This window comes from Eulemur rufifrons, chromosome 15 (genome assembly GCF_041146395.1).
Source record: "Eulemur rufifrons isolate Redbay chromosome 15, OSU_ERuf_1, whole genome shotgun sequence".
Classification (NCBI taxonomy): domain Eukaryota; kingdom Metazoa; phylum Chordata; class Mammalia; order Primates; family Lemuridae; genus Eulemur; species Eulemur rufifrons.
This window is the reverse complement of record NC_090997.1, coordinates 109,277,601-109,304,892: the sequence shown is the minus strand read 5'-3', so window position 1 is coordinate 109,304,892 and position 27,292 is coordinate 109,277,601. Positions and strand designations below refer to the sequence as shown.

The window sequence follows — 27,292 nt, the reverse complement described above, 5'->3', positions numbered from 1 at the left end:
TCTCGCTCTTGCTCAGGCTGGTCTCGAACTCCTGAGCTCAAACAATCCGCCCACCTCGGCCTCCCAGAGTGCTAGGATTACAGGCGTGAGCCACCACGCCTGGCCAGTTTTATTTTTTTTGTATAAAAGTTTCAAAAGGAATTAAATCTTTTCTTTTAAATATTATTGATTACTTTATCTGATGTCACATTTTAAGTAACTAAAAATTGCAACAACCTCATGTTTGCTAAGAAATGACTCGTTTTGGCCGGGTGCGGTGGCTCACTCCTGTAATCCTAGCACTCTGGGAGGCCCAGGCGGGAGGACTACTTGAGCTCAGGAGTTTGAGACCAGCCTGAGTAAGAGCGAGACCCCATCTCTACTAAAAATAGAAAGAAATTAGCCAAACAACTAAAAATAGAAAAAATTAGTCAGGCATGGTGGCGCATGCCTGTAGTCCCAGCTATCCGGGAGACTGAGGCAGGAGGATCACTTGAGCCCCGGAGTTGGAGGTTGCTGTGAGCTAGGCTGACACCACAGCACTCTAGCCCGGGCAACAGAGTGAGACTGTCTCAAAACAAAACAAACAAAAGGAAGACTTGCTTCATTTTGAGGTACGTAGTTTAAAAACTCCAATCTGAACTGAATAAAGATCAATTTAAGAAAAGCATTAAAGCAAAATTTCCCCTGACACTTAGAAACCTACAAAGACATTATGATTTCAAAAAATAAATGGCTTTATTAAACAAAATAAAAAAAAAATAAAAATAAAAAAATAAATGGCTTTCTACTAACTTCTTACCCCCTTCCCCATATTGAACTCACACTGAATGCTGTGGACATTAGATCACCAACGGACAGCTCCAAGCTGGTTAAGGACACAAACAACAGGGTGGGCACACCAAAACCTGTCTGCTCCACCATTTTGCCAAGAGACTTTCTAGTTTGTTTTCAAGTACATATGGCCAAATTTGAACTTTCTTCACAGTTATGTTAAAGGAGCTGCAGAGGTGTAATCCACAAGGAATACCATCTGCTACACCCCAAAGGGACTGTCTGCAACAAAACACGGTGGCCACTCCTAAGGCAGCAGAGACAGTTCCAGCATATTAAATGGCCTTTGGAACTTCTAGGTCTAACAGTACAGGTAAAACATTTCAATCGGTCCTCTAAGATGCCTTTCTAAAACGTACAGTTCTTTTTCATTTCCCAATTGATAATTTTCTATTTTTATTAAGTGAACTCATTTATTTGTTTTGAGATGACTGGTTATAGAATGTGGTTTTGTGTGAAATTAAACAAATCAAGAACATGCACATTTGTGTTTTCAGAAAAAGAAAGAAAGGCATTTCTATTACACTCACGCCTCACTTAGGGTGTGGAACGTGGTTCCCGAAAGTGGAGGTGCTGAGCGAGCCTGCGCCGTCCGGGGCGCCGTCAGCACAGTGCTACGGAGACACAGCGCACTGACCGTCGCTCCTCTGCTTTACACAAATCCCTGAAATCAGGGAACGCCCCAGTTACAGTTTCTCTGGCCACCTGTCATGGAATTGTTGGTTAATCCCCTCGGGCTGCACGAATGGCTCTGATGTTTCCAGAATGTCTAATGGTCTTACAGCAACCCCCAGCTCTCTACTGATCCGTCCCCCTCCATTTCCTCAGTCGCTTCCCCTGAAGAAAACTCGAACTGTCCACACAGTAAGCACAGTGCTCTTCCTTTGCTTCACCAGGGCAGGTCCTCCACCGGCACCAGCACACATTTGCACACCCCATTATCATAGGTTAAAACTGTACAGCAGAACAATAAATGGCAGAAAGAAAAGCCACCACCAAGAATAAACAACCTTATTGCAGAACGTGCTCTACACTCCACTCCAGACAGCTGAGGGGTCCCGGGGGGAGTGTGCGGAAGGAGCAAGGTGGCTCGCGTGGCCAGAGGGGACAGCGTGGCCAGTCAGTGCTGGTTCTCAGTCGGACGCATGGTGAGCCAACCACTAGAAAAACTGCATGTCCTTCCTCTTCATTTTTTGCTCAAAACCATTCAATGATAAAAAGAATAAAAACCAAAGACGTTCCATGACCTGGAAGGCCAAACATGAACTGCCTTTGGTCACCTCTCTGGCCTCACTCCCACCCCTGGCCCCACGGCTCGCAGCCACTCTGCCTTCTTCAGTGTTCCTCTCGCACACACGGCTTGGCACTTCCTAATCCCTGATGAAAATGCTCCGCCCTCCGGAGCTTTGTGGCTGACGCCCTTAAACCCTTGCCTGTGTTTCACCTCACTGATGCCTTCCCTGAACACCCTGTTTAAATTAACATCTCCATCTCTCCCACATGATTCTCTATCTTCCTTGTTTTTATTTCATTTCAGAATACTACAGGGGTACAGACGTTTTGGTTACATGGATGCTTTTGTCATTCTCTATCTTTTCCCACAGAGCAGTTATCATCCCCTGATATCACATACACATTTGTACAGTAAATATCTTCTCCACTAGAGTGAGAGCCATGAGGGGAGAAATGATGTCTGTTTTATTATTATTTCATCAGTACCTGGCTCATTACAGAAATATCAGAGTGTTACTAATTGTACAAATGTATGGTAACTGCATATATGTCTAAAATGATACATTTCAGAGACAAGCAGTATCACAAAATATCAGTGCCATGTGGGGAAACATTAGATGGGAAGGCAGATAATATAAACAGAAAAGTGACATTTTTTTTCCCCTGTAAATCAGTGTTCATTGTTTTTAAGCTCACCTTAGAAGTTCACCAGCACTGTGATGCACAACAGTAAGTAGGTAAAGAATCCACTACAGTTCTGTAAACAGCTAACAGATCTTTCTCTTTTGTTTTAAACTAAATTGCAAAGAAGCAACCACCCAATTTAAAATCCATAACCTTTGCTGTATCTGGCAACAGCAATTCCAGCACTTACAGTCAGTTAAAAAGTTTCAGATTACCACGGCTCAAAACATTGGGATCTTATTATACTCTGTATTGTACTGTGTTAAAATGAAGGAGTAGGAAGAGAAAAATGATTCTTATGCTACTACGGAGAAAAATGCATTCTATTTTCTTCCCAATATCGGGTTGTTCCTTTTTCACACATGGAATGTGCAAGAGCAGGGGTGATAAAAGAACAAGTGGGAGAATTGGCACGCAGCACTTTATTTCAATAAATACTTTAGAAAAGATAATTTCAGAGATGACCAAGCAGCTTTCAGATAAGGCAGTCTTGCTACAGTCCAGTAGAACATTAAGGATACTTTTGCAGAATGTAAAGAGACATAAAATTATTAATGCTTTCTTTAAATCTGTTTCCTGATGCCAACAAGCAAGCTATTATTCCACTATGATGACCACAGGCTCTGCAGGCCAAAAAGGTTAAGAAATCAGATGTCCATGAAGTTTCTGTGGAATATTTCACATAAACATGTATTTATTAAACAACACAATGCTGACATGTTAAATATTGTATGCAAAAGAAACAAGTTGCAAATCCTCAGCAGAAAATGTATTTCTGATGTTTCATTCTTGCAACTCTAAGGCTTCATGTTCCTGCTACCTAAATTTCTAATCTGTGCCTTTCTACTTTAGCTATGATAAGTATACCTTTATAACATGCCTGAATAGAAGTCACTTTATTATAATGTGAATACTGGCAAGCAATCAATCAATCAATCTTGAAAAAATATGGCAATCTGACTTCTGGTTTCCAATCTGTAAGGAGCTTAGAAGTCATCATTCCCATCCACAGAACAAGAAAAAGGCTGAAAAAATGGAAAACCCAACATCTCAGATCCACTTGAGAAATGAGGGTACACAGAAAACTGCTGCTCCCCAAATGAGAGAGACAGGCAGGCAGACAGAGAACCACAACTCAGCCAGAACAGAAACCCACAAGCAGAAACTCTGCAGGACCCAGTACCAGGGCAGGAAAATCTAAACTGTAATTTATGACTAGCTGGAGGCTCAGCATATACAAGTTTAAGAGTTAAGGACGCCAGGGGTGCCTGGTCTTAGGCAGGCCCCCACCCGTCTGTGGGTTTCACCTCCAGGAACCGTCCTACCAGGTTCCCACAGTGAAGGCCAGAGAAAGTCTCCTGTGCCTCAGCAAAGGGAGGGAAGGCAGCCATGGTGAAACACACCAGAGCATTCTGTTCTCAAAATAAGGCTGGCCCTTGAGAGAAACTTTCACCAGAGCCTAACCAACCGAGTTTTACCAAAAACTAACCAAGTTGGGGGAGGGGAAATAAATATCCCACTCCAGTCTGCTCCAGCCTTTTTGTCTCACTTGGGGGTAGAAACAAAACAAAACTGAGAAGCATTTTTGTGTAGGTCACAGCCAGGGGCACAGACTCACTGAAAACCTGAGAACTAACCATAGCACTGTCTAATGTCTCCCCTCCCCCCACACCTTGTCACACACCTACAGGCTCCCATATAACGGGAGACAAAAGAAACAAAGCACCTTCTTAGTCTCAAACTCAAAGACAAGAGAGGACAAACATAAGGGCACAAGAGGAAACTTTATCCTCCAACACCTAAAGCTAGTAAATAGTAAATAGTAAAAGTAAATAGTAAAACGGCCTAAACCCCAACCAGATAAACATAAAACCTCACAACAAATGCGTATTTATCATGGCTCCTTTTACCCAGTATATCATGTTCAACAAAAAATTACAAGGCATGCTTAATATGGCAATAGGACTCAAGTGTTCCACAATCTTTTTTTTTTTTTTTTTTTTTGTTGTTGAGACAGAGTCTCACTTTGTTGCCCAGGCTAGAGTGAGTGCCGTGGCGTCAGCTTAGCTCACAGCAACCTCAGACTCCTCGGCTTAAGCGATCCTACTGCCTCAGCCTCCCGAGTAGCTGGGACTACAGGCATGCGCCACTATGCCCGGCTAATTTTTTCTATATAGATTTTTAGTTGTCCATATAATGTCTTTCTATTTTTAGTAGAGACGGGGTCTCGCTCAGGCTGGTCTCGAACTCCTGACCTTGAGCAATCCACCCGCCTCGGCCTCCCAGAGTGCTAGGATTACAGGCGTGAGCCACCGCGCCCGGCCGTTCCACAATCTTTTAAAACACTGTTGAAAATGTAATCTTTGATAACATGGTCAATTATAAAAAGTCAGGATAAGCAGGGATATTCAGCCAACACTAGCACTATTCAACATTATACTAGAGGTCTTAGTTAATTCAGTTAAGATTCCAAAAGGATAAACAGTTTAAATATCAGAAAACAACTAAAAAATGCCACTATTTAGAGATATTTGGAAGACAATAAGCATTTCAACTATCAAACTAACTGAAAACCAGGCCCGGCAGTGCACGCCTGTAGTCCCAGCTACTCGGGAGGCTGAGGACAGAGGATCACCTGCATCCAGGGGTTTGAAGACCAGCCTGGGCAACATAGCAAAATCCCATCACAAAAAAGAAAATGATAATAACAAAAATAAAATTTAGAAAACTAATTCAAGTGTTCAGTATGGTGTTTGGATTAAAAATTAGCATATAAAAATTATTAGGTTCCTATATATTAGTTAGGAAAATATAAAAGTAGGACTTCAAATAGAAAAAAAAAAATCCATAAAATACCTAGAACAAATCTAACAAGAAATATGCAAACTTACATAATAAAATTTTACAACTTCACTAAAAGAATATGAGACTGGGCGCTGTGGCTCATGCCTATAAACCTAGCACTTTGGAAGGCTAAGGCAAGAGGATTGCTTGCGGTCAGAAGTTCAAGACCAGCCTGAGCATGAGTGGGACCCTGTCTCTAGAAAAAAATGGAAAAATTAGCCGGGCATGGTGGCGCATGCCTGTAGTCCCAGCTACTAGGGAGGTGAGGCAGGAGGATCACTTGAGCCCAGGAGTTTGAGGTTGCTGTGAGCCAGGCTGATGCCATGGCACTCTAGCCCGGGCAACAGAGTGAGACTCTGTCTCAAAAATAAATAAATAAATAAAAGAAGAAGTGCCAATACCTGCCCAAATTCCTGACCTTCAAAAATGAGAGGTAAATTATTAATAAAAGAATTGCTCATTAAAACCACTAAGTTCTAAGATAGTTTGTTACATGGCAATAGATAACAGGAACCCGTACATGATTATTTTCATTTAGTTTGTATATACTTTGTTTGCATACACTTTTTAACTAAAGATTTTCATGTTTTTTGAGGAAATCTTTGTGTAACTATCCTTATTGGCCCAAATGAGGTCATCCAATTCCTATCAAGATTGCAGATCCCAACAGAATCAACCCTGGGAAGGAAAAAACATGGAAGTAAATCCAGATTCCAGGAACAGTAACAGCAGCAGCAACAAAAACAAACAGAAACTGCTGGAGATACCAGAAGCTGTACTGAACTTATCTGAGAGGAAACTGGTGACCAGAAGCAAAGGGCAGCAGAGGTGGGAGTTAAAAGACAGATTAGCTAAAAGGTTTTTTGAATTCTGCCCTTGCCCCTCCTTGATTGTCCCTTCACCACAGAAATTAGCAGCAACAGCCTAGATGTCTTTGGCAGCAAGATAAACTCCAGACAACACAAAAGCCCTGTGGGGAAGCTGTGGAAACAGGTACAGCCACTCGGCGCTCACCCTTCCTGCCCCCACTCGGGCTCCCACAGCAAGGCCAGGGGTACGGAGCTGAGAGGGAGTTATGATCTAAGGACACTGCCTCTTCCCGATATTACTCATTCTGAGAGTGTACGAAGCAAACCCTCATCAGAAGTTGCCTGATGCAGCATCAGCCAAGAGGAGACTCAACAGCACTTCAGTGGCGCCAGGCGGCTGGCTGACCTGGACTCAAGCCCTTCCTCTCCTTAAACTCACCTGGACTGACACAAATTCCAATACACATTAGAGTAAGTAACTAATACCCCCCCTCAAGGGACATAGACAAACAGATACATCTGGAGCATAAAACTACTGTAAAAGAAAGACAACACACTAAACAATTTATGCCATCTGAAGTAGAATTATTGGAATGAAGGATCCAAGAATACACCCCTAAGAAGTCAATGAGAGATGTAAGCACTAGGAAACGAAAACAAGAAACAATGAAAAAGAATCCAGTAGAAATATTGAGCATGAAAAAGAGACAATATCCAGATAATCGGAGTTTCAGAAGGAGGGAAGAAATAAAGCATTTCAAGAAATAATGAGGGTAACTTTCCCAGAATTAAAAGATAAAAGAAGTCAATATTATAAGGGCTCAAAGAGCCAAATAACAGAGGAAACTATTCCTAGGAAATTTAAGTTCACCAAAGAAAAAATTCGAAAACACTGAAAGAAAAGAATAGACCAACGCCAAAGCAAAAGAATAAGATTAATATATATCGCAGTAAGTAACACTGGATACAAGATGGAGTAACCCAAATTCACAATCCATACTTCTTGAGGCAAGGGTTTTTTCAGAATTTAAAACTGCTATAGCTTGAATGTATCCTCCCAAAAGCACGTGTTGGAAACTCAATATCCAATGCAACAGTATTGGGACTAAGAATCAGCCCTCACGGACGGATTCATGCTGGCCCTGCACTGAGAGTGCGTCCATCAGGAAGGGTTCATTATAAAGGGACGAGTTCCCCCACTGCCTCACTTTCTCTGCCCAGCAAGATACCAGCCTCTCACTCTTGGACTTCCTATCCTCCAGAACTGTCAGCCAATAAACTTCTGATTCATTATAAACTACCCAGTCTGTGGTATTCTGTTACAGACAGACAAAACAGACTAAGACAAGAATTTTTCAGATTTTACAACAGTAATATGGTATATATCATATATTATGTAACATCCAGAGCAGTGTCTAAGGCACTAACCCATAATTGAACTCATTAATATTTTGAAGCAAAATCTGTAAATACTCACACTAAATGAGATGAATAAAAGCCATAAATACCCTCATGTCAGTTCAGGTTGGGTTCTTCTGTCAAATGAGCCATAAACAGCCTCATGTCAGCTTGTTGGGTTTTGTTGCCAAATGAGTTACAAGAAGTCCTTTGGTTTTCAGATCTTTTTTTGATTTTGGAAGTCCAGGTAAAGGATTGTTACCTCTATTTTAAAAGTCTTGAATTAAAAGAACTTTACATTTAGAATTTTACATCCAGACGAAATATCATTCCAATATGTTAGGCAAAAATATTCCCAAGAACACAAAGCCTCAGAATGTCATATAAAGCCCACTAAGCACAATCTTGGAGGAATATTGAAAAGAAAAAGAAAAAGGGAGAGACAAAGTAAAAGTAGTGAAATGCCTTGATATCGAACAAAACTCTGACCTAAAATACTAGCAATACATTCACTGGGGACGGGGAGTCAGGACACACACCCAGAGAACATAAGAGTGCGCTAGAGTATTTGTCATATGTGGGGGAAGAAAAAGCTACTTTAAGTGTAATCAATATGCAGAAATAAACAGGAATGGGTCTAAAGGACAACCAGCATAAGAACAATAATAGAAAAAAAAAAAGTCAACCTATGCAATGAAAGGCAGGAAAGGGGGAAAAGGACCAAAAGTAAGCCCAATTAGAGTAATTACAACAAGGGCCGACGCAGGAGGATCATTTCAGGCCAGGAGTTCACAACCAGCTTGAGCTAGAATGAGACCCCATCTCTACAAAAAATAGAAAAATTAGCTGGGCATGGTGGCATGAATCTATAGTCCCAGCTATTCCAGAGCCTGCGGCAGGAGGACCACTTGAGCCCAGGAGTTGGAGGTTGCTGTGAGCTATGATGATGCCACGGCACTCTAGCCTGGGAGACAGAGCAGGACCCCGTCTCAAAAAAAAAAAAAAAAAAAAAAAGAATTACAATCATGTAAACGAGTTGAACTTGCCAATTTAAAAAGAAATTAGGGCCGGGCGCGGTGGCTCACGCCTGCAATCCTAGCACTCTGGGAGGCCGAGGCGGGTGGATTGCTCAAGGTCAGGAGTTCGAGACCAGCCTGAGCGAGACCCCGTCTCTACTAAAAATAGAAAGACATTATATGGACACCTAAAAATCTATATAGAAAAAATTAGCCGGGCATAGTGGCGCATGCCTGTAGTCCCAGCTACTCGGGAGGCTGAGGCAGTAGGATCGCTTAAGCCCAGGAGTTTGAGGTTGCTGTGAGCTAAGCTGACGCCACGGCACTCACTCTAGCCTGGGCAACAAAGTGAGACTCTGTCTCAACAAAAAAAAAAAAAAAAAAAAAAAAAAAAAAGAAATTAGGCCAAAGATTTTATGGTGGGTTAAAAAATCATAAAGCAATATAGTCCCTACAAGAGACATATTTAAGAAAGGATACATCAGATGAGTATGAACCAAAATAAAGCTACGGTAGCAATCATAATAAAATTTCAGGCAAAAAATATCATAAAGGACAAATTCAGATATTATATACTGATATAACGAAAATGTATCATCATGATGAACACATCCACAGCAAACAAGAAAGCTTCAATATACATCAGGAATAAATACCACAAATATGGGTGTAAAAATTCAAGTGTAGTTGAGAATTTTAACATCAATTCATCAAGAAGAGAACAATATAAGTAGAGATATTGAAGATCCCAGCAAAAAAACCCCTTAGAGAATCCCTATTATATTCATGAGCATACACCATATACAGACTGGTCATATCATAGAAAAAGCGTGCCTCAAAACACTTGAGAGGATCAATACCAGACAGACTGTATTCTCTTACAAAAATGGGATAAAATTAGAAATTAATGACAAAAAGATGGTTTTTAAAATCTCATGTTTGGAAACCATATAACTAGATAATTCAAATTAAAAGGTAAAAACATGTAAACATTTTTTAAAATGCTTATTAGCACTTAATGGCAATGAAAATTCAAGGCTACCCTCTAACTGGATCAACTTGGCTAACCTGTCATTCCCAAACCAATCACTGAGGCCAAAGAATGGTAAAAACCAATGGGTTCTTTAAACCAGAAGACTAGGATTAGGCTGATTTGCTTAGGCCACAGGAATCTGCAAGTATAGCAGAAGCAGCAGGGACAGTGGGAAGAAATCTGGTATCGTATCTGGAAGAGCAAAGAGGAGATACATGGAAGAGAATGGAGGCAACGATGCCTACAGAGCTTTAATTCCAGTTCAGCCACAATTCCCTAAGGTTAATTACTGATCATGTAATTTGGGATGGGATCTCAGTTTTCTTAGGTGAAAAATGAAAACACTATCTAAGAGTCCTTTTAGCTCGAGGAGTTTGCAATTACATCATGATGTTTTGTTCAAGCTGTAACAGGGTCTGGCACATATTGGTATGTACGTACAGAATGAATGAGAAGTTTTTTTTTTTTTTTTTTTTTTTTTTGAGACAGAGTCTCACTCTGTTGCCCAGGCTAGAGTGAGTGCCGTGGCGTCAGCCTAGCTCACAGCAACCTCAAACTCCTGAGCTCAAGCGATCCTCCTGTCTCAGCCTCCCGAGTAGCTGGGACTACAGGCATGCGCCACCATGCCCGGCTATTTTTTTTCTATATATATTTTTAGCTGTCCATATAATTTCTTTCTATTTTTAGTAGAGATGGGGTCTCGCTCTTGCTCAGGCTGGTCTCGAACTCCTGAGCTCAAACGATCCGCCCACCTCGGCCTCCCAGAGTGCTAGGATTACAGGCGTGAGCCACCACGCCTGGCCTGAATGAGAAGTTTACCACATTCAATTTGAGAGATTCTTAGGACTATTACCTAAAACAACTAATGGATTTCCAATAGATAAATGGGAAAAGGATGTAAAATTTACAATCCACAGAGGAGAAGCTGGTAGGCTTCTTTTAAAATGTTCAAAGTTTCTAATTAAAGAAATTAAAATTAAAAACAAAAAATGCAACTGCCATTTCACATCTATGCAATGAATTTTAAAATGCGGTAATCAATAAAGGGAAAGAAGTAGAGAAACTACTAATTGCATACACACTGTCAGAAATTATTGAAAATGTTTACATTTAATGCATTAGTAACACTTCTGGAAATACAGAAATAATCCTGAGTAATCCAAAAGAAAGCAAAATACCTATACGGACAAAAATGTTTTATTGTAGTATTTCCTATTATAATAGGAGGGAAAACCCAGATGCAACATAATTGTATAAAAACCAGGTAATAATGAAATTATGCTTTAATGATAGATTATATAGTCACTGTCATAGTATTAGGAGAATATATTTAATAAATTGTATTATTTAGGAGAATCCATGGAGTCCAATAACCATGCAACATTCACATTAAAATTGCTATGACCGGCCGGGCGCGGTGGCTCACGCCTGTAATCCTAGCACTCTGGGAGGCCGAGGCGGGTGGATCGCTCAAGGTCAGGAGTTTGAGACCAGCCTGAGCGAGACCCCGTCTCTACTAAAAATAGAAAGACATTATATGGACAACTAAAAATCTATATAGAAAAAATTAGCCGGGCATGGTGGCGCATGCCTGTAGTCCCAGCTACTTGGGAGGCTGAGGCAGTAGGATCGCTTAAGCCGAGGAGTCTGAGGTTGCTGTGAGCTAAGCTGACGCCACGGCACTCACTCTAGCCTGGGCAACAGAGTGAGACTCTGTCTCAACAAAAAAAAAAAAAAAAAAAAAAATTGCTATGACCATTTAATTTTTAAAGTTATTAAAACCTCAAAGCTTGTGTTTAGAAATCTGACAAATTTGGTGCCCTGTGTTTTGAAAACGTCTAGACTTCACCAAGAATGGGCCAGTAATCACGACATTTTAGATATAATTCACAGAAATATTAACTTCCAAGAGTATTTTATTTTTATACTAAAAGAGAATGTAATATAGCTACTCTTATTGAGTGTGCAACTTATGACAGCTTTGGACTTTTTAAATAAAACGTGTGGAAAATTTTCAACTCTACTATGCCAAAGAAAGTATTGGACTTAATTGTACTAAATGCTTTATATTTTATCTGTTTCATTAGCTCAGCTCCACATGAGACCAGGCCCTGCCTTGATTTCTGGAATGCTGCCCCAAGGCTTTTCTCCTAGGCTTTGTTGCCAGTGTTGCAGCTGCACAACCAATTCTCATTAAAATGTGAGTCTATGAAATGCAGGTCTGTGGAAACGGATATAAAGGATTTCATCTTCTCACAATTCACAATGAGGACTGAACTCCCACTGTTCCCAAGCCATACAACTACCTGAACCCTCCTCTACCAACTCACACACCAGATAGAATAAATGCAGCAGTTCAGTCTAAAATATCCAAATAAAAACAGTCATAAAGGAGAAAATGGCACAGTAACAAACCTTAAAGTCTGGTAAAGTTATTTCAAAATGACTTCTAATACTCATGATGTAGGCATAGGTTATAGCTGGATACTCATACAGTGATGTGATTTTAGAAATAATACTTCTCAAGAATAAATACCTGCCAGAAAGAATGGGCACTCTGCAATAACAGTTCCACAATAACAATTTCAGGAACTTCAAGTCAGGAAAACAAAAACCACAAGGAATTTACTCAAAATGCAAAATACTGCATAAGCTATTAATTTTGTTGTAGAACACTCACACCCTAAAATTTTCTTGGAAATGGAGGAAAAAAATTTAAGGACAATTTATACTTCTTTTCCCTTTTTTACTAGGATCTTAGTATTTTCAATTAAAACTAAACAGCTCAAATTCTCTCATGCCAAGTAAAAAGGACAGTCAGTTTTTTATTAAAACATAATATTTTGAATGTTGGTATACCATTGGAATTCTTATAATATGTAGAACCTTAGAATTTTAATTATATTGGAGAAAAGAATTAAGGTGAGCAAAACATCTTGGGGTTAAGTACACACAGCTGAGTCTGTTCCCCGGGCAATTCCTTTACAGCTAACTAAATAAAAGAAAAAACTGGGGGAGGGGGGAGAGTGAAGGGTATTATCCCTAGACAATCTGATTATACAACATGTACTTTAAATTACAGAAACAAAGCACACAGATAACAGTTCTAAAAAGTGACTATTAGTTGCATTTTTTAGGTAATCAAACTATAAAATCTTTAAGTGTACTTCATAACTTCATAAAGCTTTTTTAAAGTATATGAGAAATACATGATTTTTCTTTTAAGAGACGTGGTCTTCCTCTGGCACCCAGGCTGGAGTGCAACGGTGCCATCATAGCTCACTGAGAAATACATCAAAATGCTTGTTAAAAATATAGATTAGGATCCCCTCATGCCCCTTAGGATGGCTATTACCAAAAAAAACAAAAAATAAGTGTTAGTGAGGATGTGAAGAAATCAGAAACCCTGTGCACTGTTGGAGAGACTGTAAAATGGTGCAGGTGCTATGGAAAACATGATTACAGGTCCTCGAAAAATTAAAAATAGAAATACCACATGATCCAGCAATCCCATTTCTGGGATAGAGTCAAAAGAATTGAAGGCAGGGTCTTGAAGAGATGTCCGTATGCCCATGATAATAGCAGCACTATTCACAATAGCCAACCCAAACATCTATCAAGGGATAAAGAAATAAACAAAATATGGTACATACACAATGGAGTATAATTCAGCCTTAAAAAGGAATGGAATTCTGCCATATGCTATAACATGAATGAGCCTTGTGGACATCATGTCAAGTGAAATAAGCCAGTCACGAATACTGCATGATTCCACTTAATGAGGTCTCTAAAGTAGCCAAGTTCATAAAAACATAAAGTAGGTGGGTACCAGGGGATGGTGGTGGGGGAAAAGGAAAGTTACTGTTTAATGGGTATAGAGTTTTAGTTTTACAAGATAAAAAAGTTTTGGAGATCTGTTTCACAGCAATGTAAATATGTTTAATGCTACTAAACCATACACTTAGAAATGATTACCATGATAAATCTCATGTTATGTGGAGTCTTTAGAAATTTATTCTTCAACTACACCAATGTTATGTGGTTTTTACCAGTACTATGGAAAAAAATTTTCCAAAGGAGATTCAGGGTGATTTCACCCTTGGAGATTCTGATAAGTTGATAAAGATGAAAATTTGGTGGAATTTTTTTTTTTGCTTTTACCAACTATCTCTTTTTTTTCCCCCAGATAGGTCTTATGTCACCATGGCACAAAACTCAAGATTCAAGATATTAATTATGAAAACTAAATTTCCTTCCCACCTTACTCCTAGCCACCCAGTTCTCCTCTAACACAGCCACTAATATTAGCTTCTTCTGTAGCCTTTCACAGGTAGTCAATATAGGTAAAAATATTTTTACATAGTATCATATATCATTGGCACCCTACCTTTTCACTTCATACTACATCTTGAAAATCAGGCAATAGCAATAACTTTTTAAAAACTACCTCCCTCAATTATTTATTTATTTATTTATTTATCTTTTGAGACAAAGTCTCACTCTGCTGCCTGGGCTAGAGTGCCATGGCGTCAGCCTCGCTCACAGCAACCTCAAACTCCTGGGCTCAAGCGATCCTCCTGCCTCAGCCTCCCAAGTAGCTGGGACTACAGGCATGCGCCACCACGCCCAGCTAATTTTTTCTATATATATTTTTAGTTGTGTGGCTAATTTCTTTCTATCTTTTAGTAGAGACAGGGTCTCATTCTTGCTCAGGCTGGTCTCGAACTCCTGAGCTCAAATGATCCGCCCGCCTTGGCCTCCCAGAGTGCTGGGATTACAGGCATGAGCCACCACACCCGGCCCTCCCTCAGTTTTTAAAGGCTGCATTTTTATATCAGTAGAAATAGTCTCTGACAGATGGAAAAGTAAGTTGTTTCTAATATTTTACTATTGTAAGAAATGTTGCGAAGAATAACCTGTATATTCACACATGTGGAAATATGATGAAGTAAATCCAAACCTAAAGGATTTATCTGCAGGATAAATACCAAGAAGTGAAAATGATTAATCAAAGGACACATACATTTAAACTTTGGTAGGCATTTTTAAATTTTGGCAGACATTTCCCAAATCTCCTAAGAGAATGTACCAACCTATACTTCCTCTAACAATGCATCAGAGTACCTGTATTTTCTATCTTTCAAAAAATATTTTCTTAAAAGTCTTCCCTAATTTCAAATATAAAAAGGGAAAAAAATCTGTATTCCTTCTCTCAAGGATCTGATTTTTTCCTGATGACTACCCAGCTATATATACTGCCAAAAAAAAAAAAAAAAAATCCTTATCTCCTTTTCACACTGAAATGTGTCTTCATTATATTCTAAATTTCCATATGAATTTGGGACTACTTTTATTCTGTACCACTAATCTATCTAATCATATACCTGAATCATGGTGTTTTGACTACTATAACTTTAGAATACACTTTTAATATCTGGGAGAACTAGTTCCTTTTTAAAAGTTCCCTTTTTAAAGAATTTCTCTGGATAATCTTATTTTTTCCTTACAAAATTTCAGATTCAGCTGGTCTAATCCTTAAAAATCCTGCTGGTATTTTTATTGGGATCATGCTATGTTATTGATTAAAGAAGAATAACATTTTTCACATATTGAATCATGATGGTGACTCTCTATATCATCTTTTAGGTTTTAGATGATTCTGCTATAGGAGACCTGCATTTTGAGAAACAGCCCTGCCCGTCCAACTGCAGAACAGTGGTGCCTGACAAGGGGCGAGGGAAGCCACTGCACACAGTGCAGGCCGCGTCTAGCAGTGGCTGCAGCCTATGTATCAGTGCAAAGTTATCCTTGTTAGAGAGATCAATAGTTCTTCTCAGCGGCAGAAACTGCACTCCAAACCACTTTCTATGGCCCTAGGGTAGAGGACAACTGCAGCTGAAGTGGTTCAGAATTCCATTCTATACAGGAACTTAAAACTCAGTGGTTTATTATAGGTTTAAGAGAACCAGAATGACATGGGACCCTGGGTGTGGGAAGGAAAAATTAACACTGTGACTTGAAAAGATCATTCTCCCACCTTCCACTCCTAATTCACTTAAAAGATCAGCATTTCAGGTAAATACACTAAGTTGCATAAAATTAAAACCTATGTGACTAAGTAAGTCCCAGCTGAAAGGAATGGGCTCAAAAAGGCTTTTCTAGGCCGGGCGCTGTGGCTCACAGCTATAATCCTAGCACTCTGGGAGGCCAAGGTGGGTGGATCACTCGAGGTCAGGAGTTCGAGACCAGCCTGAGCAAGAGCGAGACCCCCCCCATCTCTATTAAAAATAGAGAGAAATTATCTGGCCAACTAAAAATATATAGAAAAAAATTAGCCGGGTGTGTTGGCACATGCCTGTAGTCCCAGCAACTCGGGAGGCTGAGGCAGAAGGATGGCTTGAGCCCAGGAGTCTGAGGTTGCTGTGAGCGAGGCTGACACCATGGCACTCTAGCCCGGGCAACAGAGTGAGACTCTGTCTCACAAGGAAAAAAAAAATAAGGGCTTTTCTTTTTTTAAGAGACAGGGTCTTGCTCTGTTGCCCAGGCTGGACTGCAGAGGCACAATCATAGCTCACTGCAGTCTCAAACTCCTGGGTTCAAGCAATCCTCTTAGCTCAGCTGGGACTATAGGCATGCGCCATGATCCCAGCTCATTTTTTTTTTTAAAGAAATAGGGTCTTGCTGTTGTCCAGGCTGTTCTCAAACTCCTGGGCTCAAGCGATCTTCCCGCCTCCACCTCCCAAAGTGCTAAGATTACAGGTGTGAGCTACCATGTCTTGCCCCAAAAAGGCTTGTTGAAGTGACAGGCAGAGCCTTGGTGTACGAAAAGCACTCACCCTAACAATGGCCAGCTAATTAATTAAGATCACCAATACTATTTACATAAGCATATTCCCTTAGATGGCAATTATTTCCAGATACTTCTAAACTGGACCATTAACTATAAAACTGGAAATTTAATATCAGTTTCCATTCCCTACACTTTAGTATCGGACTTTAAAATATTTTCTCTCTATAGGCCAGACATAGTGGCTCATGCCTATAATCCCAGCACTTTGGGAAGCCAAGGCAGGAAGATTGCTTCGAGACCAGCCTGGGCTAAATAGTGAGACCTCATGTCCACAAAAAAATTTAAAAATTCGTTGGGAATAGTGGTGCATGTCTGTAGTCCTAGCTACTTGGAAGGCTGAGGTTGGAGGATAGCTTGAACCCAGGAGTTCAAAGTTACAGTGTGTTATGATTGTACCACTATACTCCAGCCTGGATGACAGAGCAAGACCTTGTCTCTTAAAAATATATATATTTATATACATTTTTTTCTAGCTATAGATGAAGATTTTCACATTGGATCAAATTCCCAAAACTGAAGAGCTAATATCAATTATTCTATTCCCTGAAAGTTTCCCAAACTCCTTCTTTCTAGATATTAACATTTAGAAAGGGAGAAACTCAGAGCCATTAAGGCTGATGTGTGAAAAAATATCCCATTGTATTTCTGGGTTTAAAAAAATTTCAATTTCTACAATGTGTACATTCTCTCACATTTGGTGAACAGATTATTCCTTCTGTCTCTGTGGGGGGTGGGGGCTCAATACCTAAACCCAACAGATTGCTTCTAGTAGACTGGTACGCATAGCAAGATGCTATGAAGTCAGAAGGGGAAATCAGGATCAGAAGTCAGCCATATGACCACGAAACCAGGAAGTTTCTGAGTTTTTTCCATCTCTAAAATTGCTATATTCTTTTCCTATCACCAGTGAAAAAATAAGCTATCAAGATAACTCACTAATCAGATAATTACAAAAACTAACTTATTCTACAAATATTCACTGAGCTCCTACATATTAGGACCACATATATTTTAATAAGACATATATAAATTAAATAAGTCAACATATTATAAAACTATATTTTTAAAAGCACAAAAATAAGCACTATATTCTTGAAACTACCATAGAAGCTAAATATTTGTAGACGACCAGAGATTAACTACAGTGCAGTTTAACTAGATAAAAGTAACTTTATTTTTAGTTTGTAGCAACTGCAACACAGTGACAAACACTTTTTAAGATCATTTTAAACACATTTTAAAATCTGGCCTATACAGATGTCAAAATTGAATTGACAATATTCAACATATACTTCTGATTTTAAAAAGTCTTAACCAGCAAACCGATCTCTTTCACATTTATAAAGCACACTCAAAGGCAGACATAATGCTTAATCGTTCCTAGGACATAGGTGCATCTTAAAAAAGAAAAAAATGCTCTATGTCAAAGTATTATAAACATTCCAAAAATGTAAGCATTTAATGGAACATTAGAAGCATTAATTATTGAACAAGACAAGATGCTCATTATAATCACAATGTTCTAGAAGTTCTAGCCAATGCAATAAACAATCTGGCTCCAGAGTCCATTCCTTTTAATTTTCTACATCTCTCTTCCAAAAGAATAATAGATTTGTGAAGACCACTTAAAATCTTTTAAAATACTGAAGGAAAAATGAAAACAGGTAAAAAAAAAAATACATAAAGTTAAATCTCAATACCAATTAAAGAAAAAAAAATGAAGAAAATAGGAAATATTTTCTGCTCAAATGGGCAGACTTAAAAAATATTATAATTCTAAAGATTTCATGAGTTCAGTGAATAGTGCTAGGATTACAGACCAGAACTTCATAATTAAAGTTTAAAAGACTAAATAACGTGCCGTTATCCTTACCCCGAGAATCCCAATCCCAGGAATCAAGTTTCAGAAAATACGGATGTGCCCAGAATGAACCTGGGAGTGGACACTGGGCTGCGATTACCCTTCCCGTGTTTCTTGATAGACAACACTGATAGAATTTTATTTTAGAAAATGTGGCATCAGAGATATGTTTCTATTTTTTTAACCCATCGTGTAGCTGTGATATGTGATGGGTTAAAAGTGCATTTTAAAATTTTCTTTTTCCCTGTACAGTAAGATTTGAAGACAGTCCCTTCTTCCCCCTTCCCTTCCTCTCTCACCATGTACTCAAGAAAGGCCCTGCTGAAAAGAACAGTAACCCAGTGGGCAAGACATGACGCCTTCTGCACTGGCCCTGAGCAGCACAGCACAGTCCACAGTCTGAACAGCGGTTAAGGGCACAGACCTCAGAGCCAAAAGCTCTAGGTTACAACCTCAATTCTCCTATCTCCTAGCTGAATGAACCTTGATAAAGTCACTTAACCTCTCCAAATTTTCTCAAGTATATAAATGAATACAATTTATTAAACAGGTAAGTTAAGATAATACAGAAAAGTACTTTACACAGAGCCTGGCATTTATTTAGTAGTTCAACTAATGTTAAGATATTATTATCTGTATTATTACAAAAAAAAATAAAGCCACCTGTCCATTCCTTAAAAAAAAAGATTGTCTTACCTGTTCGTGTTGTTATAACAGAATACTTGAGGCTGGGTTAATTTATAAATAAAAGAAGTTTATTTGGCCCATAATTCTGGTGGCTATAAAGACCAAAAGCATGGCACCGGCACCAGCTCGGCTGCCGGTAAAGGCCTCAGCTGCACTAGCACATGGAGAAACGGAAAGGCAAGCAGGCATGTGTGAAGGGGGACCACACAGGAGGGGGACCCTCACTTTACAGCACCCACTCTCGGGGAACTGATCCATTCCTTCCCACAAGGGAGAGAACATGTTCCCTGGAGAGGGCATTAGTCTCCTCAGGAGGGATCCACCTCCCCGACCAAACACCTGCCACCTGGCCCCACCTCCCAACACTGCCTCACTAACTTTTTTGGCAGGGACGAATCACATCCAAACCACAGCAGAGAAGTCACATTAAATACACAGTATGTACAGTCCACCCTCAGGATCCAGGGATTCTGCATCCAGGGATTCAACCAAGCATGGATAGAAAACATCTCGGGGAAGAAAATTCCACAAAGTTCCAAAAAGGAAACCTTGAATTTGTAACATGAATAAAGTGATATACAGGCATCATAATGGGTATTAGAAGTAATGATTTAAAGTATATGGGAGGGCCGGGCGCGGTGGCTCACGCCTGTAATCCTAGCACTCTGGGAGGCCGAGGTGGGCGGATCGTTTGAGCTCAGGAGTTCGAGACCAGCCTGAGCAAGAGCGAGACCCCCCATCTCTACTAAAAATAGAAAGAAATTATATGGACAGCTAAAAATATACATAGAAAAAAATTAGCCGGGCATGGTGGTGCATGCCTGTAGTCCCAGCTACTCGGGAGGCTGAGACAGGAGGATCGCTTGAGCTCAGGAGTTTGAGGTTGCTGTGAGCTAGGCTGACGCCACGGCACTCACTCTAGCCAGGGCAACAAAGCCAGACTCTGTCTCAAAAAAATAAAAAATAAATAAAAAATAAAGTATATGGGAGGATGTGTGTAAGGTATATGTAATTACAATGCCATTTTATATAAGGAACTTGAGCATCTGTGGTCCTGGAACCAATTTCTCACAGATAATGAGGGATGTCTACCAAATTAAACTTTCTAAAATATAAAAAGTTCTGCAATTTAAAAACACATGTGGGCCCCAAGATTTTGAATAAGTGATTGTGGTCCTGCACCTTTATAAACTCTTCTTATAGGCCGGGCGTGGTGGCTCACGCCTGTAATCCTAGCACTCTGGGAGGCCGAGGCGGGTGGATCGCTCGAGGTCAGGAGTTTGAGACCAGCCTGAGCAAGAGTGAGACCCCGTCTCTACTAAAAATAGAAAGAAATTATATGGACAACTAAAATATATATATACAAAAAATGAGCCGGGCATGGTGGCACATGCCTGTAGTCCCAGCTACTCGGGAGGCTGAGGCAGTAGGATTGCTTAAGCCCAGGAGTTTGAGGTTGCTGTGAGCTAGACTGATGCCACGGCACTCACTCTAGCCCGGGCAACACAGTGAGACTCTGTCTCAAAAAAAAAAAAAATAAAATAAACTCTTCTTATGAAAAAATAATTAATAATGACTTATTGTATTTATTTTTTTAAGTCAGCCAGATTCCAAGTTGCCCATAATTGTTTATTTTACAGTTCTAGAGGTGCCAAGGGTTCAGCAGGAGTCCCTGCCAAAGGGCCAATCACTGTAGATGAACACATGCTCCTTTTTTCTAGAACCCTAACTTCCGTTGATAAGAATACATTCATAGTAAGACTGTTCACATAACGTCAGTCTCATCGAGTTAACAACAAACTCCATTTGCAATGGCGTGGACTACATATTTGTTTACCACCTTAGTCCTTGTATTTGGCACTGAAAAAAAAAAAATCAGTGAGTAGATTGCATTATCTGCTACCCGACATAACTGTATTAGAGGCTTACTTGCCTAATTCACAATTCAAGATTTAGCAAGTTACTTGAGCTCTTAATATAAAGGTATGGAATGAGTGATGAGAAGGATGTATCAGGACATTTTCACATACGTGTAAGAGAAAAATCCAAAGCAAATTGGATTAAACAAGGTGTTACTGACTCGTATAACTGAAAGTGTAAAGGCATAGCACCTTCACGGAAGGCTTGAGCTAGCAGCTCAACTGAGGTGACCAGGGCATGGTTTTTCTCCACTCTGTTCCTTCAGTGTTGACTTCTTATTCAACTAGCTTTCGTTTGATGGTCAGAAGATAACTGCCAGGAGTTCAATGACTATATTTTCAGGTTGAAATTCAGAAAAAAAAGTGCCTTCATCCCAGCATTCCTAGCAAATGGCCTAAGATTCATTCTGACTGATCAGGCTTAAGTCACATGCCTGCCGTGATTGGTTTAGGTAAGACACATGATCCATTCCTACAAACCCATCAAAACTTATATGAAACAAAGCACATTAAAGTTGACCTTAGTGATTTAAATTTCTCATATTACTAAAAAATGATATTACTGCATTTAAACTGATGGGTAAAGCACATCATATAACTTTCCCTATCTTCTTAAAAAGTTACTCTCCCAGATTTTCATCACAACCTATCAAGAAAAAAATTAAAATTTTCCCTTAACATAAATCACTTTTTTTTTTTTTTTTTTTTTTTTTAGTATCCTTAGTTTTTATTGGGGTTTCATTATGTAGGCATGACTGACTGAACCATTGGCAATGTTACTCAACCTCCAGGACCCCTCCCCTTTCAGAGGTTAGATTGACACCACATGGCTTGAAGTCCCAACCCTCTAATCATATGATGGTATTTCTGGCATGACCATTCTCCATCCTGAGTCATCTCATTAGCATAAACTATCTAGAGACTAGGACAAACAACAAAGACACTCTGTTGCTCTGGAAATTCCAAAGGTTTAGAAGTCCCCAGGAACTGAGGACAAACGCAATTCTTGGTTACACAAGTTCCTCCAATAGTGTGCCTTCTGCCATCATCAATATGTAACTTCTAAGGTTGTCACAGAAGAAGAGAGGAAGGAGCTCATACCCTGGATAGGCCCAGAAGTGACACACACTGCTCACTTTCCACTCGGACCCAGTCATACAGCCACATGTAGATACAAAGGGGGCTGGGAAATGTAGTCCTTGGCTAGTGGCAGATTTCACAAATGGCTCTTGATGAAAGGAGAGGAAGAATCTTTGGTGCCAACTTAGTTATCGCTATTATACTTGCTGTGCAGCAACCATTATTTCTTTAATTATTTTTTCTGTTTCTCCTTTCCAAAATCAGGGACTCCTATTACACACGTATTGGATCATTTGCTGTTATCCACCAGCTCACTGATGCTCTGTTTTTGTTTTTGTTTATATTTTTGAAGTTTTTTTCTCTATGTGATTAATACTGCTGTTTTCAAGATCATTATTTCTTTCTAAATGTCTAATATGCTTTTAATTCCATCCAGTGTACTTTATTTTATTTTAGGTACTGTAGTTTGCATTTTTAGAAGTTCAATTTGAATCTTTTTCAATGTCTTCCACATCTCTACTTAGCATAGTCAATCTTTGCTCTAGTTTGTGAACATATGTAATATAGTTTTGATAAGACTCTTAAGGTTCTAATCTGCTAATGCTTTTATCTATGTCTTTTCTACATCAGTTTTGAGTACACTTTGCTCTGTATCATGGGACACATTCTCTTGTCTGTTGCGTGATTGGTAATCTTTGATTGGATGCCAGAAATGGCGAGTTTTATTTTGTTGGGGTGCCAGATATTGTACATTCCTGTAAGTATTATTTTTTTTATTTTTTTTTTATTTTTTTTTTTGAACAGATTCAAAAAGCAATTGTACATAGCATTATCACTAAATAGTGTGCTAAATGTTCAAAACATCATATAAAATAGTAAATCACTTTTTGAAGGATTCAAAATGTACTACTAGATTACCTGGTAAAATCAAAACCACAAGTTTATGATTGTTCTTAACATAACTGAAAGCAATACCATAGATTTTCAAGAAGAAAAAGAGCTCCTTACCCCATACTTTTTTGAGATTATAATAACTTAAAAGATAGAAGAGTACAGGAATATCTTGACTGTGGCAAAAAAGAAAGGAAAAAAAAAAAAAAGAAGTGGTTTGTTTCATACAGCCTTAAAACATAAGCAACTAGATAATCCATCCTATGGCTCAAGACCCCTCTTACCATACTCACCACCACACCTCTTCTCTTGCCCCACCCAAAACACAGGTCCTAGGAACACAGTGGGGGATGCGCACTTTAGGGAATCTTACTGTGAATGCTCACTCCAAAGCCAAATACAAATCATTCCTGCACTGTTTCCTACTGTTCACGTCCCTCATTCTTACAATTAGCACAGAAAACACAAAGTTTATTCTCAGATTTTATAATGGAGAAGAAAGCAAAATTGCCTTTATTAGACTGAAAGCCAATACTCAAACATGTAGGAGTATTCTGGTTCTGATGGTAAAGTTGCACAAAAACAAAAGGCAAAATCCAAGCAATATGTTTTAGAGTAGAATTAACCACCTGAACATATATTACACACTAGTCATCTTAAATAAAAAGTCAAACTTCACTAATAATCCTAGAGGGAAGTAGTGTGGTTAAAGAAAAGGACGTGAATTAGAAGAAAATCTCTATTCAATTCTGTGGACTGGTTTTTCAAATACTCCACCATTCAAATAATTCAGTTCAACAAATATGTACTTAGAAATTCATTAAGAAGAGCACACTAATGTCAGACACGATAGGGATATATAAACATAGCCTTTGACTTCAAACATTCCTGAACAGCATAAAACATAATCAAGTAGAAATGCCTGAGACACTAAAAGATAGGGCTTTGGGTAATCAGAAAAGGAAGACATCAAACGAATGTGGATGATTTCTATAGCAAATAACAGAAAATCTCAAGGCAAAACTACTTTAACAATAAAGCAATTCAGGTAGGGTGGCTCCAGGCACAGTAAACGGGGCTCCAGTTCTACTTTTCTGCGATCCTGTTGGTGCTGCCCTCCATCATGGAGGCATCGCCTTCGAGCTACTAGAAAAACGGCTACAGCAGTCCCAGATGTCACATCCAGCTAAAACCAGCCCCGGAGAGAAGAGGGACCATCTTTTTTCTTCCTTTTCTCAAATGCAAGAAAACCTTCCCCAGAAGCCTCTTGCAGATGTCTCTTTTATCTCCCATCAGCCAAGACTGTCTCTCGTATCCATTACTAGAACAATCACTTCCAGAGGGAATGAGATCCACTACAACTAAGATTACCATGGATACCGGTAACCATCATGACCATCACTTCAGTGTTGGCTGAGTATTTCAAGAATATTTCCGGCCTTGGAATGAAGAAGAAATAAAAAAGAAAAATACATAAGCAAAGGAAGAGATGTGCCTAACTGGAAGAAGAAAGCCAAATTCTGATATCATACATTAAATACACTGATAGGGATAAAGAATTCTCTTAGACTGCATTCCACTGCACTTTCATATCACATAGACTCCCAGTGATATGAAAATTAACTTACTGTTCATCAGTAAATGCTAAGAATGCAGAAGTCGTCCTATTTTTATGGAAAGGATTGAGGTTATTTAATTAGCAGTGGGGACAATCAGACTTACCACTCCTCATCAGTGGAGCCACCCATTCAGCTACGTCTGGGCTTAGAACATTCCACATTATGCATCCAGATGACACTGCAGACTCACTGCCAGTAGTTCTTCCTTGAAGGTTTCTTCTCATCTGGGGAAGAGGTTTCACTCAAAAATCCACACACTCCAAACCGGCCCTATCTGCAAATGAAAGCATGCAATTAGGAGGCAAAAAGCTGCAGGGAGCAATTCCCCCTCCCCCATCTCTAATTAACTGATCCATATGAAAACTGAACTCAAACATCAGACTAAGCACCATGTTTAAACTAAGCAACCTACACTTCAACACTAGTAATGTGCTTATTATATGTGGTTACTACCCTTTTCCCATCATGCAAATCTGTTGTTGCTTTCACAGTATACCAGGCACAACCCTACCAAACATTGCCAGTAAGCAGAATTCAGCAGACAGATATTTTTGTTGGACCCACGCAAGGTTGGTCTCCACAGTGTGTTAAAGGATAGCTACCTACATTTATAAATCAGAAGATTTCGCGTGAAAAATCAACACTTCTAGCTCTCTTGAAAAATCAGAAAATCTGGCAATACTGCACCCATGTTCCCACATGGTAATAATCTGCTGGAGCTGATTAACAGTGAACCCTCTAGGTGGGGTATGGACTTCGCCGTTCTCCAAAGACAACGCCACTCTTTCATGTTACAGCCTGGCTCACAGTTACCTGCCTGGACTCCACAGGCAGCCGAGCTTCCAAACTCTGCTATGTATTTCTAGTAGCTCCCAGGGAACATTTTATTATTGCCAAAGCCAGGCATGTTTTTCTGCCTTGAGGATATAATATAGCATAAGGGAATAACAACATGGGCTTAGTCAGAGCACCCAAGACCTCAGTTCTAATTCTGTAAATGACTAGCTATGGGACCTCAGGCCTGTTTTTAACCTAAAATATATTTCTTCATTTACAAGCACCCAAATAAACCTATAAGCATTTAACACAGTAGGCAAACAGGCCTAAAATCTAAACTGTCTAAGTTAAATTGATAATGTTAAATTCACTGCTTCCTCATTTTTCCTCATCTCAATAAATCATACCATGATCCACACAGTTCTGATCAAGCCACAAACATGAAAGTCCTTACCATATACTCTCCTTGTCCCCCAAAATCATCAGCAAGATAATTGATTCGCCCTCCAAAATATATAATTTGAACAGATGGTTAGAATTCCAGCCTTGAAAACAAACAGCAATTCCTCCCTCAGAATCAAATACTTTGCTGAGATTGCCTATAAATTCAACTACTTAAATAATAGTAGCTTGAAATGTCAAGGTTCCATATTATGAGGAATATTAATATTTCATTAAAAGAAAAACGAAGACAAATAATGGGGTTGCTGCACATCACTCCTTGAAAGGTATTGATATCACAATTCATAAGCTTACACAATTCTTCAACTCTAAGCTGACAAGGAACTCAGAGGCTATGCTAAATCTTATAATGAAATTGGGAAAAACAAAAGACTACTGTTAGCAGAACTAACGTGATTTTAGGAACATTGCAGGATACATGATCAATACTCAAAAACAAACTCTATTTCTATAAAACAACTGTTCAAAGAACAATCAGAAACTGACCCTGTAAAAAAAGTACATTTATAATATGAAAAATATGAATTATTAATCAATTATCAAATGATGTGCAAAGACAAATAGAGAGAGATACTATGTTCATAGATCAGTGCTGTCAATGGTGTTAACATGTCAATTCTCCCCAATTTAAGCAATAGAGTCACCGCAATTCTAGTTAAAATTCCAGCAGACTTTTCTGTAGAAATTGACACATTGATTCTAAAATCACATAGAAATGCAAAAAAGATAGAATAGTGAAAATAACTTTGAAAAAGAATACCATTTGAAACCTTATACTATGTGAATTCAAGGTTTATGATAAAGCTATAAAAAGAAAGTACTGATACAACAGGGATAAACCTTGACCATACTAAGTGAAAGAAGACAGTTACAAAAGGCCACATATTACCTACTGTGCTGACAGAAATGTAAAATTGTACAGCTACTCTGGAAAACAGTCTAGCAGCTCCTCAAAATGTTAAACGTAGAATTACCATATGATCTAGCAATTCCACTCCTAGGTATATATCCAAGATAAATTAAAACATATCTACACAAAAAAACCTGTACGTGAATTTTCATAGCAGCGTTGTTCATCATAGGTGTTTGGGTTCACTCACTCACTATCTATTCATTAGTGAATAGATAAGTCAAATGTTGTATATCCTACAATGGAATAATATTTAGCCATAAAAGAGAATGATGTACCCATATACACTGTCCAGATCAAACTTGAAACATTATGCTAAATGAAAAAAAGCCAGTTGGCCACACAGCATATAATTCCATTTATATTACATGTCCAAAGAGGCAAATCTAGAAAGACAAAATATGTT

General features: G+C 39.0%; 1 long non-coding RNA gene across 5 annotated transcripts in view; it reads right to left on the bottom strand.

The window, feature by feature from the left end:
* The window catches only part of LOC138395393 (uncharacterized), a 54,694-nt gene that overhangs the window by 13,409 nt on the left and 13,993 nt on the right, over positions 1–27,292 (bottom strand). For all 5 annotated transcript variants that reach the window (XR_011235533.1, XR_011235536.1, XR_011235535.1 and 2 more), the window contains one exon: positions 24,841–25,011. This is a non-coding gene — a long non-coding RNA (uncharacterized lncRNA). The remainder of the gene's footprint in view (positions 1–24,840; positions 25,012–27,292) is intronic.